The sequence below is a fragment of the Microcaecilia unicolor genome, chromosome 2, assembly GCF_901765095.1.
Source record: "Microcaecilia unicolor chromosome 2, aMicUni1.1, whole genome shotgun sequence".
In the NCBI taxonomy this organism is placed as follows: Eukaryota; Metazoa; Chordata; class Amphibia; order Gymnophiona; family Siphonopidae; genus Microcaecilia; species Microcaecilia unicolor.
This window is the reverse complement of record NC_044032.1, coordinates 173,644,041-173,662,031: the sequence shown is the minus strand read 5'-3', so window position 1 is coordinate 173,662,031 and position 17,991 is coordinate 173,644,041. Positions and strand designations below refer to the sequence as shown.

Genomic DNA, 17,991 nt, shown 5'->3' with positions numbered 1-17,991 from the left:
TGATAAGTTTACAATGCATACACTTTCAACCCCTGGCCTATGGCAACAATAAGGAAACTACAAAATTGAGTTGCGAAACACATGCCAATAGCACCACTAATGGTGGACCTTTTATAGTGGCAAGTGCAAGAAAGGAAGCATTAATAGCATTTTAATTTATGGATTTTATATACTTTTTAAGTATTTTTTAAGAATAAAAAGTATGCACATATCACCAATGTTAAGTCTTGTAATACAAATGATTTTAATTGATTCTAATATTCTTCCATGGTCTCTTCAGAGTTATTTTGCTCCAAGACAAATGGGTGCACAGATACTTTCAATTTTAAGAGGCGTAGAGACAATCACAAAAGTGGAAGCGGTCATACAGCCATGACTAATCATACTGCAGTCATCTGAAAACACTAAGGGACCCGTTTACTAAGGTGCACTACTGTTTTTAGTGCGCGCTAACTCTAGAGACACCCATATAATCCTATGGATGTATCTAGTGTTAGCTAGCGCTAATTTTTAGCATGAGCTAAAAACATTAGTGCGCCTACAGTACAATTTAGTAAACAGGGCCAATAAAGGACAATTTTATAAAATGCACCAAAATTTAGCACCAAAATGCAGTGTGCTGTCACAGATTCAATAATGGTATCTGAGCGCCTCAACTGTGTTATAGAAGGTAAAATTATGTATAATCATACCTGATAATTTTCTTTCCATTAATCATAGCTGATCAATCCATAGACTGGTGGGTTGTGTCCATCTACCAGCAGGTGGAGATAGAGAGCAAACTTTTGCCTCCCTATATGTGGTCATGTGCTGCCGGAAACTCCTCAGTATGTCGATATCAAAGCTCCATCCGCAGGACTCAGCACTTAGAGAATTACACCCACGAAGGGACACTCTGCCCAGCTCACCACCGCCGAAACGGGGGAGGGGAATTAACCCAGCTCATCCCCACACAAGTGGGGGAGGGGAATCCGTCCAGCTCATCCCCGCGAAGCGGGGGAGGGACACCACACCCGCCGATGCGGGGGGATCTGGCTTATCCTGCAACCGCAACCGCGGGAGGAGCTGACTGACCCTAACACCGCCGAAGCGGGAGGGGTACAAAGCTGCCCTACAGCCGCACGAAGCGGGAGGGAGTGCCGGCAGAATTTATGTCTCAATCCAGCCCCGTAAAACGGAGGGGAGAGGAATGCAGCAGCTCACTGTAACACAAACTCGTCTCAACTCTTGAAGAATCCAAGTGAAAGAACTTGAACACGAAGTCTTTCTGAAATAACTGAACACTAAACTTGAACCTGAAATGCAACCAGAATAAAAACAGAACAGATATCTGGGAGGGGCTATGGATTGATCAGCTATGATTAATGGAAAGAAAATTATCAGGTATGATTATACATAATTTTACCTTCCATATCATCAAGCTGATCAATCCATAGACTGGTGGGATGTACCGAAGCAGTACTCACCCAGGGCGGGACATTGAAATCCCTGACCTCAACACTGAAGCTCCAAACCGGGCCTCCGCCCGTGCAGCCACAGTCAAACGGTAATGCTTGGAGAATGTATGAGCCGAAGCCCAAGTTGCCGCCTTGCATATCTCTTCCAAGGAGACGGATCCGGCCTCTGCCATCGAGGCCGCCTGAGCTCTCGTGGAGTGAGCCTTCAGCTGGATAGGCGGCACCTTCCCCGCGGCCACATAAGCCGCTGCAATGGCTTCCTTGACCCATCTTGCCACTGTAGGCTTAGCAGCCTGCAGACCCTTACGAGGACCTGCAAACAGGACAAACAGATGATCCGATTTCCGGAAATCAATGGTCACTTCCAAGTATCTGAAGATGACTCGTCTCACATCCAGATATTTAAGAGCAGAGTACTCCTCTGGGTAGTCCTCCCTACGAAAGGAAGGGAGACAGAGCTGCTGATTCACATGGAAGCGAGAAACAATCTTGGGCAGGAAGGAATGCACTGTGCGAATAGTCACTCCTGCCTCAGTGAACTGCAGAAAAGGCTCTCGACATGAGAGCGCCTGGAGCTCGGAAACTCTTCTGGCTGAAGTGATAGCCACCAAAAAGACTGCTTTCAACGTCAGGTCTTTCAGAGATGCCCTCGACAAGGGTTCAAAAGGCGGCTTCTGCAATGCTCTTAGCACCAGGTTGAGATTCCACGCAGGCACCACTGAGTGCAGAGGAGGGCGCAGGTGATTAACTCCCTTGAGAAAGCGCACCACATCTGGCTGCGAAGCCAGGGAAGCACCCTTCAGGCGGCCCCTGAAGCAAGCCAGAGCCGCTACCTGGACTTTAAGGGAACTGAGCGACAGGCCTTTCTCCAGACCTTCTTGCAGGAACGCCAACACTGAAGAAATTGGAGCAGTGAAGGGAGAAAGTGAGCCTGCTTCACACCATGCTGCAAAGATACGCCAAACCCTGGCGTAAGCAGTAGAAGTAGAGCGCTTCCTCGCTCTCAGCATAGTGGCGATGACCTTGTCTGAGAAGCCCTTCTTCCTCAGACGCTGCCGCTCAATAGCCAGGCCGTAAGACCAAAGGGAGAGGGATCCTCCATCACCACGGGACCCTGATGTAACAGGCCCTGCTCCACTGACAGCCGCAGAGGATCGTCGACTGAGAGCCTGATCAAGTCCGCATACCAGGGACGTCTGGGCCAATCCGGACCCACTAGGATTACCCTGCCGGGATGCTTTGCCACCCGGTCTAGCACCCTGCCCAACATGGGCCAGGGCGGGAACACATAGAGGAGCTCTTGTGTCGGCCACTGTTGGAGAAGAGCATCTACTCCCAGGGATCGAGGGTCCCGTCCTCTGCTGAAAAAGCGCGGCACTTGGCAATTGGCCGATGACGCCATCAGATCTAGGCTCGGCTGGCCCCAGCGCTTCGTGATGTCCAAGAACGCCTGAGCAGATAGTTGCCACTCTCCGGGCTCCAAGGTATGGCGACTGAGAAAGTCCGCCTTGACATTCATGACTCCGGCAATGTGGGCCGCTGAAAGCTGCTCCAGGTTCGCTTCCGCCCACTGGCAAAGACTCATAGCCTCCTTGGCTAGAGGGGCGCTCTTGGTACCTCCCTGGCGGTTGATATAGGCCACAGCCGTGGCATTGTCCGACAGGACCCGTACAGGCTACAACACCAGTACCGGGATGAACTCCAATAACACCAACCGAATGGCTCTGAGTTCCAGGAGGTTGATAGACCACTTGCCTCTGCAGGAGACTAGAGCCCCTGCGCTGTCCTTCCCAAGCAGTGGGCTCCCCAGCCCATCAAAGAGGCGTCTGTCGTGACGACAATCCACTCCGGGGTCACCAGAGGCAATCCTGCAGACAACTTGTCTGTCTGCGTCCACCAGCTCAGCGCCTTGCGCACTGCTGGGTCCACGGGAAGGCGCACAGCATAATCCTCCGACATCGGAGTCCAGCGCAGCAGCAGAGATAGCTGTAGTGGTCTTATATGAGCCCTGGCCCAGGGCACTACTTCCATCGTGGCCGTCATAGAGCCCAACAGCTGCACGTAGTCCCAAGCCCGAATAGGAGAGGCTACTAGGAACTAGTCCACCTGAGCCTGAAGCTTGACAATCCGATTGTCTGGCAGGAACAATCTGCCCACTTGGGTGTCGAATCGAACTCCCAGATACTCCAGGGACTGAGTCGGGCGCAGCTGGCTCTTCTTCCAGTTGATGATCCATCCCAGGGAGCTCACAAGAGCAACTACCCGGTCCATAGCTTTGCCGCACTCTGCATAAGAGGGGGCTCGGATCAACCAGTCGTCCAGATAAGGATGGACTTGTACTCCTTCCTTTAGCAGGAAGGCCGCTATGACCCCCATTACTTTGGAAAAGGTCCGCGGAGCAGTAGCCAACCCGAAAGGGAGGGCTCTGAACTGGAAGTGTCGTCTCAGGACTGTAAAACGCAGAAAGCGTTGGAGAGGAGGCCAGATGGGAATATGCAGGTACGCTTCCTTGATGTCCAAGGAAGCCAAGAACTCTCCTGCCTTCACTGCCGCTATAACAGAGCGGAGAGTCTCCATGCGAAAGTGCCTCACTTTCCAGGCCTGATTGACCCCTTTGAGGTCGAGGATAGGCCGGACAGAACCTCCTTACTTTGGAACCACAAAGTAAATGGAGTAACGTCCCTTGCCAATCTGATATTTTGGCACCGGAACGACCGCACCCAGGCGGATCAGGTTGTCCAAGGTCTGCTGCACTGCCACAGCTTGACCGGAGACTTGCAGGGAGAGAGTACAAACCCGTCTCTTAAGGGTTGGCAGAACTCTAGCTTGTAGCCGTCTCTGATGACTTCCAGCACCCACGCGTCTGAAGTTATAGTGGTCCACTCGCCCAGAAACGAGGACAGCCGTCCTCCAATCTGCACTGGGGCGTGGACCAAGGCCCCGTCATTGGGTACGAGACCCTGGGGGAGGACCGGAGGGAGCACCTCCGGGACGGCGGTCTCTGCGAAAGGAATGCTGCTTGGGGGAGAAATTCCTCTTGAAGTAAGAGGGGGCAGAGGAACCCGACTTGCCCGGGCGGTACCGACGGGCTTCCAGCAACCGTCCTCTGGAGGTACCGGGACGAGTACTAGCCCGAGCCCTGACCTCTGGTAATTTCTTGCCCTTAGACGTGCCGAGATCGGTCACGATTTTGTCCAGCTCGACCCCAAAGAGCAGCTTGCCTTTAAAAGGCAATCTAGCCAGGCGGGATTTAGAGGCGTGGTCAGCAGACCAATGTTTCAGCCAAAGCCACCGCCGCGCAGAGACTGTCTGAGCCATGCCTTTAGCTGAGGCTCTCAAGACATCATACAGCAAGTCTGCCAAATAGGCTAAGCCCGATTCCAGGGCCGGCCAATCAGCCCTCAAGGAAAGATCCGAGGGGGAAGCCCGCTGCACCATAGTCAGGCACGCCCTGGCCACATAGGAGCCGCAAACTGAGGCCTGCAAACTTAAAGCAGCTGCCTCAAAGGACGACCTTAAGGCCGCCTCCAATCTTCTGTCTTGGGCGTCCTTTAGGGCCGTGCCACCTTCCACCGGCAACGCCGTTTTCTTAGTCACCGCAGTGATTAAAGAATCCACGGTAGGCCACAGATAGGCCTCACGTTCACTCACAGCCAAAGGATAGAGGCGGGACATAGCCCTAGCCACTTTAAGGCTCGTTTCCGGGACATCCCATTGAGCCGCAATTAAGGTGTGCATGGCATCATGCACGTGGAAGGATCTAGGCGGGCGCTTTGTCCCCAGCATAATGGCAGAGCCAACAGGGGCTGAGGGAGAGACGTCCTCCGGAGAGGAAATCTTCAAAGTGTCCATGGCCTGTAAAAACAGGTTGGGCAAATCCTCTGGGCTAAAAAGCCGCGCTGCAGAGGGGTCATCCGCTCCATCCGAGCGGGGATCTATCTCCTCCAAGGAATCCGCAAAGGACCGTTGGGAGACCTCAGACACGCTGCCCTCATCTACATCGGAGGAGACAAAGTCCTCCAAGGCCTGGAAATCAACCCGAGGGCGTTTACCTCTGGGAACCTCAACCTCTTTATCAGAAGAGGGAGCAAGGGCAGCGTTTTGCATGAGGAAAGCCTGATGCAGCAGCAAAACAAACTCGGGGGAGAAACCCCCCAGACTGTGCACTTCCGCAGCCTGGGCAACAGCCCTAGACGCACTCTCAACCGGCGCTCGCAATAGCGGGGGAGAGACATGCTGCGCATCCAAAATGGCGTCCGGCGCGAAACTCCGCGAAGGAGCCGCGCGGGAAGAATGGCGCTTAACTTTAGCCGCTTGTGCCGTCGCCCAAATTAAGGGCGTTCATGGCATTAATGTCTCCAACCTCAAGGGCGGCCCACGAAGAAGCCGTCCGAGCCGCGTGGCCGGCCAAGATGGCGGAGGCGAGGAGCGGGGGATGGGCGTTTATGGCGGGGAAAAAACCGCCACGCCGGAGGAACGACCGGGACATACATCGGTCACTAAACTGTCACCCATCAAGGGCGAATCAGGTTGTAAAACCCCCGCATCCCCTCTAGAAGCGCTCCAGCGATCCGGGGAGCGACCCTTTGCGCCCTCGCCCTCCGACGCCATATGCCACGAGGAGAAGAATCGGGGAACCCCCTGCCCGCTATAAAAAGGTAAAATTACCTGCTTGCCGCTCCGAGCTGTAACGAACTGGTGTCCCAGTGAGTAGCTGCAATGAACGTTTAAAGAAACGTCGAATTAAACGCCTTTAAAGACGTTTAAAATTTTTTTTTTTTTTTTTTTTTAAACGGAGCCAGCGGGAGGGGGGAGAAAAGGAGGGACCTGGCACCACCAGGTTTGCACTTGCTCAAAAGAGCCCTCAACCCCAGGCCTCAACAAAACCTAAGGATTAGGCTTGGAGGCCTAGCCAGAGCTGCTGCTGTGTGTGACCACCACCTGCTGAGATAGAGAACATACTGGGGAGTTTCCGGCAGCACATGACCACATATAGGGAGGCAAAAGTTTGCTCTCTATCTCCACCTGCTGGTAGATGGACACAACCCACCAGTCTATGGATTGATCAGCTTGATGATATGGAATACTAGTGTTAGTCAGCATTTACATGCTTTTTGGCACATCCACTAATTCCATATCAATAGCAGGCATAAAGGTGTACACCTAAATGTAGCACTTTAGCACACAAATGACAGTATTTTATAACCTAAACATGCAAATGTTTAGTGTGCCCATGCCTCACCTATGCACCTCACCATGCGCATGCTCCCTTGCACACTCAAATTACAAAATACTATCAGTGCATGTCTAGCGTTTACATGCATGAATGTAACATTCATATGCATAAGTGCTAGAATTCCATAATCTTAATACACAAATGACACTTAAATTTTGGCACAAAGATTACAGAATTAAGGGGTTAGTAGAGATGTAAAGCCCCATAGGCTTCTACTAAACAGAAGAGTGCTGTATGTGCTTTATAAGAGTGGTAGTTTCTAGAGTAAGGAACTATCCAGCCAATGGGGTCATTTTCAATGATGGGTGAGTCACACCTCAAGGAGATCTTCCATAGATCAGAGGGCAAAACGGTGACTTAAAGGAGACTTGTCATCCAGGAACAGGAGAGGCAGAAAGGTGCTACAATTCTCCAGGGAGCAGGAGGCAGCCATGATCCGTGCTCTCCAGGCTCCAAGAAAGGAGGCAATAGTTGCTTCTCTTGTTCCTCTCTCTAACGAAAAGGTTGGACTCAGCAATCCAGTATAAGCTAGACGCCAGTTCTCACTGGTCTCTCTGGATACAAAGGACACCAATCAAGTACTACAGAGCAGCAATGTGTAGAAGAGGAAAAATCCAGTTGTTCCAGAGGGAACTCACAGAAGCCCCAAAGGAATCCAAGAAGTCTCTGCTTTTTCCCTATTAGCTTGTCATGCTTTTTTGAGCAGACTAGTAGCAATGTATAGAATTTTTTCTCCATTTTGAACCTACAAGCAGGGCTGTGGAGTCGGTACACAAAACGTTTGACTTTGGCTCCTCTATTTTACAGTCCAACTTCTACTATGTATAGTAAATCTGAGAAATGTGATTTCTTTTCTATTTTAATTATGTTTCTTTCTTTTATTTGTAAGTTTAATAATATTACATTTATAGAACTTACAAATGTATCAGCAAATCAGCAAAAACAAAATTTGTGAAACATAATTAGAAAATATTCCTTCAAACTTAGTCAACAATTCTTATTCTATTTTAATTATGTTGTCCTATTCTTATTATCCATTTTTATCTTGAAATTTGTAAACCGCTCAGGGGGTCACTCCAATGGGCGGTATATCAAAATTAAAATAAACTTGTAAACTTGGATTAATTATAGAAGCATAGGATGGTCTTTAGGTACAAAATTAGGACTAATACACCACAACATATATTTGAAGTCTAAACCAAGAACCTGAACAAAAAAATGCTGTCAAATAAAAATATGCAATACACTGTTATTTTTAATTAATATAAGACAAGCAAAAAGGAACAACTTATACAGAAAAGCTGTTATTCCAGGAAAAAAAAATAATTTATAAGTTACAAAGAGGGGCTTTTCGAAAGATGAATCCAGTGCACTGGGTCTACATAAACAGCTGCCAAAAGAATCTTATTTTCTAATAATTGTGCCTCTCCGTTTCATTGAAGCAAAAATGCCATCTGCAATTAACCCTCTTTTATGGGACAGATGAAACATCAGGTTCTTCCACTCCTTCAAAAATATACCTGAAGTTAAATCTTCAGCTTGTAATTTTTTTAGTCACTATCAATGGGTAACTAAGCAACTCTTCCAATTCAGTCACCTCTGTCCACTGACTTTCATTTAGCATCACTTGCGGGTTGGCCATGTCCACAAGAAACAGAGAAAAATGTAGGCAGATAAAGACCATGTGGCCCATCCAAGTCTGCCCATCCACATCATCTACTCTCCCTTTACTCCCTTAGAGATCTTATGTACTTGTTCCAAGCTCTCCTGAATTCAGATACTGTTTTCTTCTCCACATCTCCCACTGGGAGGCCGTTCCATGAATTCACCACCCTTTCTGTGAAGTAGAATTTCCTCAGGCTACTTCTGAGTCTATTCCCTTTCATGTTCATCCTATGATTCCTTGTTCCAGAGCTTCATTTCAATTGACTCACTTTCTGTGCATTTATTTATCCCACCTTTCTTCCAAAATGTACATATTGAAATCTTTAAGTCTGTCCTGATATGCTTCATAAGGAAAACCACTAACCCTTTTAGTAGCTGCCCTCTGGACAGACTCCATCCTGTTTTTGAAGGTGTGGTCCCTAGAATTGTACACGATATTCTAAATGAGGTCTCGCCAGAATCTTATACAGGGACATCATCACCTCTTTTTTCCTGCAGGCCATTCCTCTCCCTATGCACCCAAGCATCCTTCTAGCTTTCAACATCTCCTTTTCTACCTGTTTGGCCACCTTAAGATCACACATGATCACACCCAAGTTCCACTCCTCTTTCTTCTGAAAAAATTCTTTACCCCCTAAAACTACACGTATGGTTTCCTTGGGTTTTTGTACCCCAAATGCATGACCCTGCATTTTTTTAGCATTAAATCTAAGCTGCCAAATTCCATATCATTCCTCTAGCTTCGCTAAGTCTTTCCTCATATTTTCTATACCATCAGGGTTGTCTACCTTATTGCAGATTTTGGTTTAATCCACAAAGGGGCAAACCTTACCAGACAGCCCTTAAGCAATATTGCTTATAAAAATGTTAAAAAGAACCAGCCCAAGAACCGAACCTTGCAGCACACCACTGGCAACATCCTTTTTCTCAGAATGACCTCCATTTACCACTACACTCTGTCACCTTCCACTTCATAACCCAGTCAGTCACTACCAAGGGCACTCTATTTATTAGTAGTCTATGCAGAAATGTGTTAAAGGCTTTGCTAAATCTAAACACACCACATCTAGCTCTCTCTGATCCAACTCTCTGGTCACCCAATCAAAGAAGTTAATCAGCTTTCTCTGAAAACCTGCCTCTAGTGAAATCATGTTGCCTCGGGTCCTGTAATCCAAGGGATTCCAAAAAACTTTACTATTCTGTTTTAAAAGCATTTCCATTAATTTACTTACCACAGAAGTCAGACTTAACCAACCTGTAGTTCCCAACCTCTTCCTTACTTCTGCTTTTGTGGAGAAGGTACACATCTGCTCTTCTCCAGTCCACCAGGGACCACTCCCAACTCTAGAGAAACATTGAAAAGGTCAAGCAGAGCTGCTAGAACTTTCCAAAGTTCCTTTAGTACCCTCGAGTATATGCCATCCGAGTCCCATCGCTTTGTCCACCTTTTGTTTAGCCATCTCCTCATGAATACAGTCCTCTGAAATTGTTCAGGAACTACCAACCCTCCATTCCTATTTGTGTTTATCTTCTGCAGTCCTGCTGCCAGCCCTACAGCTGTGAACACAGAACAGAAATATTTGTTATGCAATTACATCTTATCTTTATCAGCCTCTACATATTTTTCCCCTTTACTTTTGAGTCTCACAATGCCACTTTTGCACTTCCTCCTACCACTAACATATCTAAAAAAATGTCTTGTCCCCTACATTTTATCATTTCAGATCATTAAGTAGGTACTGCCCCAGCGTATGGCTTGATCAATAATTGACCCTTTTCCAGCTTGTCTCTTCAAAATGAAATCAACTTTAAGAGTTCTAGCAGCAATAACTACTTTCCTCACATTGCCAATCAGAGCAGCAGTACATCCTTGCAGACTCTCTCTTATTGCCAGTTGCAGTGTATGTACAACAGCGCATGTGGTGAATTTGGGGGAGTTTTGAGGTAGCTACAACAAGATCTAAAAAGTTCATCATTTTGTTGTTCTGTAGCAACTTCAGCTTGTTCCTCCTTTAAAGGAGTGTGTGCTCTTCAACTTCAAACATTCCTATACCTCTGAAGTGTTCTTCTAGCTGTTGGTCACTTTCATTGTCTGCATTCATTAGTATAATTGTTCTTAGCATGTTTGAAGCACTGTTAGTTACAATATATAGAATTTGTTCTTTTTTTTTAAGTTCATAATCTTGCAAAACCTTTTCCACTAAGAACTGGAGAAACTCGCTGATGTGATGAGCTTCTGTGTCTTACTGCCAGTGTCTTGGTAAGTATTTCATTCTTGTCGCAAACAAATCGGACACTGACGACAAAGTACTTCATATTGTGGTGTGTGCAGGCATCCATTTAAAAAAAATACAAAGCGCCCCTTCAGAGGTTTTTTATTATTTTTTTTAAAGTTCTTTCTTCTGGTCAAGGGCTTCTTCACATACCTTTTTCCTAACACTATCTCTCTCCAGAGAAATACCAACTTTGCAGGCAATTTCTCCCTTCAGACCTATCAAAAACTGGTCATGAAAATAATGATACAGGCACACTATCATTTACAACAAGTTGTAAGATTTTTTTTTGTAATGTATCTGCTGTCATTGTTATAGTAACCGTCACTGACAATATATCTTGTAACTGATGTCTGAAGTTTTCCAGTCCTTTGCCTGGCTGGAAGTCTTGGGCATTGGGTCCTTGCTTTTGCTGTCATCTTTCTCACTGACAGCTTTGAATACTTCTGGATAAAAGTGCTGTAAATGCCTGAGTATGTGATGATCTTGGCATCACAGCATTTGTCTTCATCTGGGTCCTGTATCATACACTGACACACAAAATATTTTCCACCTTGAGTTCTAGTGAAATGCTGACTTCATGGAAAGCTTCTTTGACATTATGAATTTATATTTAAACAAAATTATAAAAACAAAATTCCACTCTGCAGGAGAAGGCAGGAAGGAAAATGTTTTTATCCTAGCTCCTGCCTCCCCCTGTAGCCTGTTGGCTAGCTGCATCTGACTAATAATCCTAATAAATAAATAAATAGCCTGTAGGAAGAGGAGGGAGCTGCTTCAGCCTGTTGGCTGTGTGTAATTGATGGGCTAGAGGGAGAGGGGAGAGCTTCTATAGCCTAGGATAGAGACACTTCCTGCTTGTGCTGACAATGGGGGGGGGGGGGGGGGGCTGCAGATAGATAGGAAGGAGGGAGACAGAATTTTATTGGCATGACAATTTTGCATGTGTTGCCAAAAGTAAACTGTTAAGCAGTTAAGATTAAAAAAATGCCAGAGACACACTGGGGAAAAGATGCTGCTATGAAGGGCAAGAAAGGATCTGTAAGGAGAAGAGAAGCTGGGTGATGAGGACAGGGGCTGGGAGTGGAGCTATGTGAGAGGAATAGAAACAGCCTGTGAAAAAGGGAACATGGGCTGTAAATGGAGTAAGGGAGCTGGCAGAGAGGAAGAAGAGCAGCAGCAGGCAGAGGGGGAGCACAAGCTGCAAAGGGAAAAGAAGCTGGTAGATATGGAGAGTAGGGTAGGTGGGATTGGGGAAAAGGGCTGAGGGGCTGTGTGTGTGTGTTTGGGGGGGGGGGGAGTTCATGGTGGGAAAAAAAGACAAGGTAAGACAGGGTGAGAGAAATTGCAGGCAGACTATGAAAAGAAACGCACATGGAGGAAAGAAATTATTTTAGTGTAAGTAAGAAATTTAGTTGAAATGTACTCAATTTGTTTGCTGTACATTCAGTGGAACCCTTTTCCTATGCAGAGATGCTTTGCACACTCCTTCTGATCTAGATAGCTTTCAAAACCAAATTCATTCTCAGTTGTTGTTAAGTAGATACTGCCCCAGCATATAACTTGATCAATAATTGCCACTTTTCCAGCTCACCTCTTCAAATTGGAAACAGCTTTAGATGTTCTGGCAGCAATAACTACATTCCTCACCTTGTCAATCAAAGCAGCAGCATGTCCTTCTTGCAGACTGTCTCTTATTGCCAACTGCAGTGTGTGCACACAACACAGCATATGTATGTCTCTGAACTTTTCTGGTCCTGTGCTTGGCTGGAAGTACTGGGCATTGGTTCCTTGCTTTTGTTGTCATCTTTTTCTCTCACAGCTTTGAATATTTCTGGATGAAAGCACTGTAAATGTCTTTTGAGATTGGATGCTCTAGTAGAACCATTTTTATCGCTGCCTGAATATGTGATGATCTTGGCATTGCAGCATCTGGGTCCTGTGTCATACACTGACACACAAAATATTGGCATAAAAAAAAACCTCCCAATGCAGTTCAATATTTATCAAAACAAAAATACTTAGCTGCATAATGGCTTTATCCAAATCCAACACAAAACGTGACCAACGGCAGCCAGCGTTTCGTTATAGCTGCGTCAGGGTCAAACAGTCAGGGATTTCATTAAGGCTCCGCTTCACCTTGTAGGAGCAAAAAAGGCAGCCCTTGAAATTGAATACAAATTTACACTGAATTGGGAGGTTTTTTATGCCAATGATGAGGAAGTCCTCCTCGACCAGCTGATTTTTATTGCTGGGAGCTTCCTGAAGCTTTTTCATCCCTTGCTTTCTTTATGCTTACTTTTCTTTACGAGAACCTATATTTATAACACACCTTTATCTACCCATTTACAAAAGGTCACATTGTGCATACCTAGGGAAAAATCTCCATCGCCTTGTATAGGCTGCAACAGGGTAATTAAAGAGGGAAGCTTAAGCTGTTTACACAGGTCTAAAAATAATATGACTCTCTAGTACCACAGTGAAGATGCATGTAAAATATAGCTAAAGTGAAACAAGGATGAAAGCCCCACCTCCAAGGTGATAACCAATTTGCTGTTTGGTTTATACCGTGGGAAGCATTGTTTTGGTACCACTGTATTCTGTTGTTGTGCATGTTGTTCAAGAAAGAAACATTTTGCTACAACTCAACTTTGGTATTTATATGTTTACCACTGACACAGGCCTACGCTGAAACACAGGTCATGTCGAGTCTTACAATAAATTGCTTCCTTTGAATTTAGACTCTGCCTTGTTATTCCATCTGAAGCTGTACAAACTGTTACTGCTTCACATTTCTCTGTGTTGCTGTTTCTCTATCATCTGACTGATAACTGAAAAACAGGCAGGGTTTCTACACCAGTTATTCAGGTGCCATATTCTACATGCAATATTATAGTTTAATATTTAATATCTACTGTATCTGAATGTAACTCACCTTCAGCTACTACTAACAAAGAGTGTGAGCAAAATCAAATTTAATAATAATAAAAATAAACCCTGTCCACCTGGGTTCCTAGGACCTGCCACCATAGAAAATGGTAATTTTGGAACAGCATGGACGCTTGAATTGAAAGCTCCGGTGGCCTCGCAGCGGAAACGAATAAAACTGTGCTTTAAGACAACGCTGGGGCACTAAAAATAACAACAACACTAACCTGAGCAAAGGCGCTTCGTCAGTCTATGACTTCCTGCCGGACAACGGCTGATCTCTCAAGATTCGCGTTCGCGGGATCCGCGGCACTGCCGAAAAACAAAATGGCGGACGTCCGAAAAGGGAGAGAGTCAGTGACCACGGAACAGCCCAAAATGCAGGGGCTACAAGCGGATCAGCAGGCGATGGGTGACCCCGCAGAGGAAGAGCAACCTGGCTTACAAGTATGGCTACAAAATATCAGTGCTGAACTTAAAGCACTGCGTACAGAGGTGGCAAAGCTGGGCCAGGATCTGCGAGGTGAGATCAGGGAGCTGGGAGCACGGCTGGAAGAAACGGAGACACAAATAGATGTCCATAGTGAGGCCCTGAGCTCGCTAGATCAGACAATCGTTGAAATGCGGGGTGACCAACAACTGCTACAAGATAAAATAGAGGACCTAGAGAATCGAGGCCGCCGTAGCAATTTGCGGTTCCGAGGCGTACCCGAAACTCCATTATATCAGGATAGCGAGCAAGTAATACAGCAAATTGTGCAAGAACTATTCGCCAAGAGCGGAGCTACGCAGGAAAATGCGACAGTGCAACTTGAAAGAGCGCACCGGGCGTTGGGACCGACACGAGGCAACAAACCCAAAGATATCATAGCCTGTTTCACAAGCTATAAACTAAAAGAACAAATACTAAACTTGGCGCGACAAACACAGGACCTCAAATGGGACTCTTACAATATTGAAATATATCAGGACCTAGCAGCGGCGACGCTGCGACGGAGAGGAGAGCTGAGACCCTTCACGAGACACCTTAGAGAACTTAAAATACAGTACAGATGGAGGCATCCTTTTGCCCTGGTATTCTATAAAGATGGCAAACTGCACCAAATACGGTCACTCGCAGAAGCCAGGGTGCTTTGCCCGGAAACGGCTGAGTTGGAGGAGCGGCGAGAAGCAGGCCCGGGAGGAAAACTCACTACTAGAGCTATCCCGCCGAAATGGCAGAGAGCAGGGAAAGGACCAAAAAGACTACAGCGCCAGCAATCCGCATCGCAGATCACCTGAGGAGGAAAAGGACAGGCACCAGGAAAAATTAATAACTCTAAAGTTGTTGTTGAAGTTGAAGTTAACTATGTGGACTACCACCCCAGCGCTGGACATGAGGTAGTTTTTTTTGAAAAAAAAAATGCTGTTGCGGCGAGGCCCCGAGGAAGCGCCAGCTGTTCCTTCCTCTGAGTAGGCACACGAGTAGATTGTAAAGTGATGCCTAGATTGTGTGGGGGGAGGATGGGAGGGGGGAGAGGGGAGGTTATTAAGGGGATCATAGGGAACAAAGGCAGTCTAAGTGTGGAGCAAGTAAGGGGTATGGAAGTGGTTGTTGACCAAATTAAAACATGGTGGAGGGGCGTAAAACTATGTGATCAATCTTAATGGGGGATATTAAATGTATGTTGCTGAATGTCAGAGGGCTGAATATACCCAGAAAACGGCAGCTTCTGTTTCGGGAACTAAAGCGACTTGGGGTAGACATAGGATTGATACAGGAGACTCACCTCAAACCTAGATATGAATATCTATGCACCAACAAGAAATACCCTATCATTCATTTTGCCTCAAATACAGACAACACAAAAAGCAAGGGGGTACTGGTGGCATTCTGTAGTGGTAAGCCATGGGAAATAAAAAAGGTTATAAAAGACAAAGAGGGGAGATACCTGCTGATAGTAGTTGCACTGGGGGAAAGAACATATACACTAGTGAATGTGTACTGCCCCAACGCAGATCAGGGGGAGTTTCTCCAAAAGGTAGACCAGACTATCACCAGACATGTAGAGGGAACTTTATTGGTGGGAGGCGACTTTAACCTTACCCTGAATCCCTTATTAGATAATACAGCAAGTAAGGCAAACTATGCCAAACAGGACAGGAGGAAACTACACGAGTTTATAACACGCTGGCAGCTTGTAGATTATTGGCGAAAAGACAATCCCGTTCAGCGGGCATATACATGCCATTCTCTATCACATCAGTCGTCATCCAGAATAGACATGTGGCTGGGGGATACTTCCCTACTGGGCTCAATAGGTGCGCAATCTATACTTCCTCACACATGGTCGGATCACTCACCGGTGACACTAATAATCAGAGAGCCAGTTTCTGGTAAGAAGACACGGCAATGGCGCCTTGATGACGCCCTATTAGCAGACCCATCTAACATACCCCAGATAGAAGCGAAAATGCAGGAATATATTCAATTCAATGATAATGAGGAGGTCTCCCCAACAGTGCTATGGGAGGGATTGAAAGCGGTGATAAGAGGACACTTGATAGCTTTGCGATCTAAGAGATGGAAGGAACGATGTGCTAAAGAAACTGAACTGCGCCAGTTACTAGCCCAGACTGAGCAGTTAATTCAGGAGGGAATTGAGCAAAACCAACAGGAGCTCAGGGGACAGGCGCATAACATCCGCACGCAGATACAGGAACTGGAGCTAGCAGATATAGCAGAAAAACTGCAGAAGGTGCGCCAATCATATTTCGAATTTGGGAATAAACCCAGCAGACTATTGGCTCACAAACTAGCTCAACACACTAGCAGAAACATGATCAGCGGCCTTAGAGACGCAGAGGGAAAGACACACACTGAGCCAGAATTTCTAGATACGGCCTTTAGCAGCTATTACCAACACTTATATAGCTCTGAGGGGAGCAGTGGAACAGAAGAAATTAGGGCTTACTTAACAAATGTAGATCTTCCACGACTCCCAGAATCAGCAAATCAAATATTAGGGAAACCCATAACACAAGAAGAGGTGGAACAAACGATCAAGGGGCTCGCCATCCACAAAGCACCAGGGCCAGATGGGTACACAAATAAATTCTATAAAACGTTTGGAAAATATTTGGCCCCCTTACTGGTACGGGTATTTAACTCCTTGAACGAAACCACAGGCCTCCCACCGACATGGAACCTGGCCACGATCACGGTTCTCCACAAACAAGGCAAAGACCCACAACAATGCAGCTCTTACAGGCCCATATCCTTACTGGGAGTTGATTACAAAATATTCTCCAAAATTATGGCCACTAGGCTGCAGAAATATCTCCCACAACTCATCCATGAAGACCAGGCAGGTTTTGTGCAAGACCGACAAACCTTTGATAATATTAGGAGGGCCCTACAGGTTATCCAAGGAGCCCGTGCGCTTCAATCACCTCTTTGTATATTATCATTAGATGCGGAGAAGGCCTTTGACCGGGTCAGCTGGCCATTCCTATTTGCAGTATTACAAGAGATGGGGGTGGGAGGGCGTTTTGCGGAATGGATACACCTAATATATAAAACGCCCAGCGCAGCTGTGCGGGTTAATGGTATACTGACTAGCCCTTTTCCCCTGCATAGAGGAACGAGACAGGGCTGCGCACTATCGCCCCTACTATTTGCTCTAGTAATGGAGCCACTGGCAATAAAGATACGAGCCCATCATCAAATACGGGGTCTAGTGGGAGGGGGCATTGAGACAAAGATACTGCTTTTTGCAGACGATATTTTGCTTCTTTTGAAGGATCCCCTGACTGCATTCCCAGTACTGGAGGATGAAATTCAGACATATGGAGAGCTATCGGGCTTCAAGATTAATTTCGAGAAGTCTGAGGCACTTGATATAAATCTATCTAAAACCTCCTTAGATATACTAAAGAAACAATATCCATATAGATGGGCAACCAAGTATGTTAGATACCTCGGGGTCAACATACCACGCCAAATGGAAGAAATATTTGAGTATAATTATCCGAATAAGGTGCGGGAACTTTTCAGGGAACTGGAACGGTGGGAGGGATTAACTATATCCTGGGTAGGAAGAGTGAATGCAATTAAGATGATAATTCTCCCGAAATTGCTCTACCTATTTACGGCCCTCCCAATCGAGATACCGGACTCCTTTTTCAGGGGTCTGCAGGGCAGAATATTCTCATTCATCTGGAAAAAAAGGCCACCCCGAGTAAGGCGGGAAATGATGTACCAACCCCGAGATAGGGGGGGCATGGGGGTTCCATCCTTTCAGGACTATTATAGGGCAGCACACCTACGAATCCTAGCACTTTGGTCCCAAAACACAGGGAAATTATGGACAGATATAGAACAAAGCTGGCTAGAACCATATCCATTGAAAGCTATACCATGGCTACCGAGGCACACTCTGCGAGACCTGAT

The 17,991-nt window shown here is 46.4% G+C and overlaps 1 protein-coding gene across 2 annotated transcripts in view; it reads right to left on the bottom strand.

The window, feature by feature from the left end:
- Positions 1–17,991, bottom strand: part of AP3S1 (adaptor related protein complex 3 subunit sigma 1) — a 188,856-nt gene that overhangs the window by 76,323 nt on the left and 94,542 nt on the right. The window lies entirely within an intron of this gene.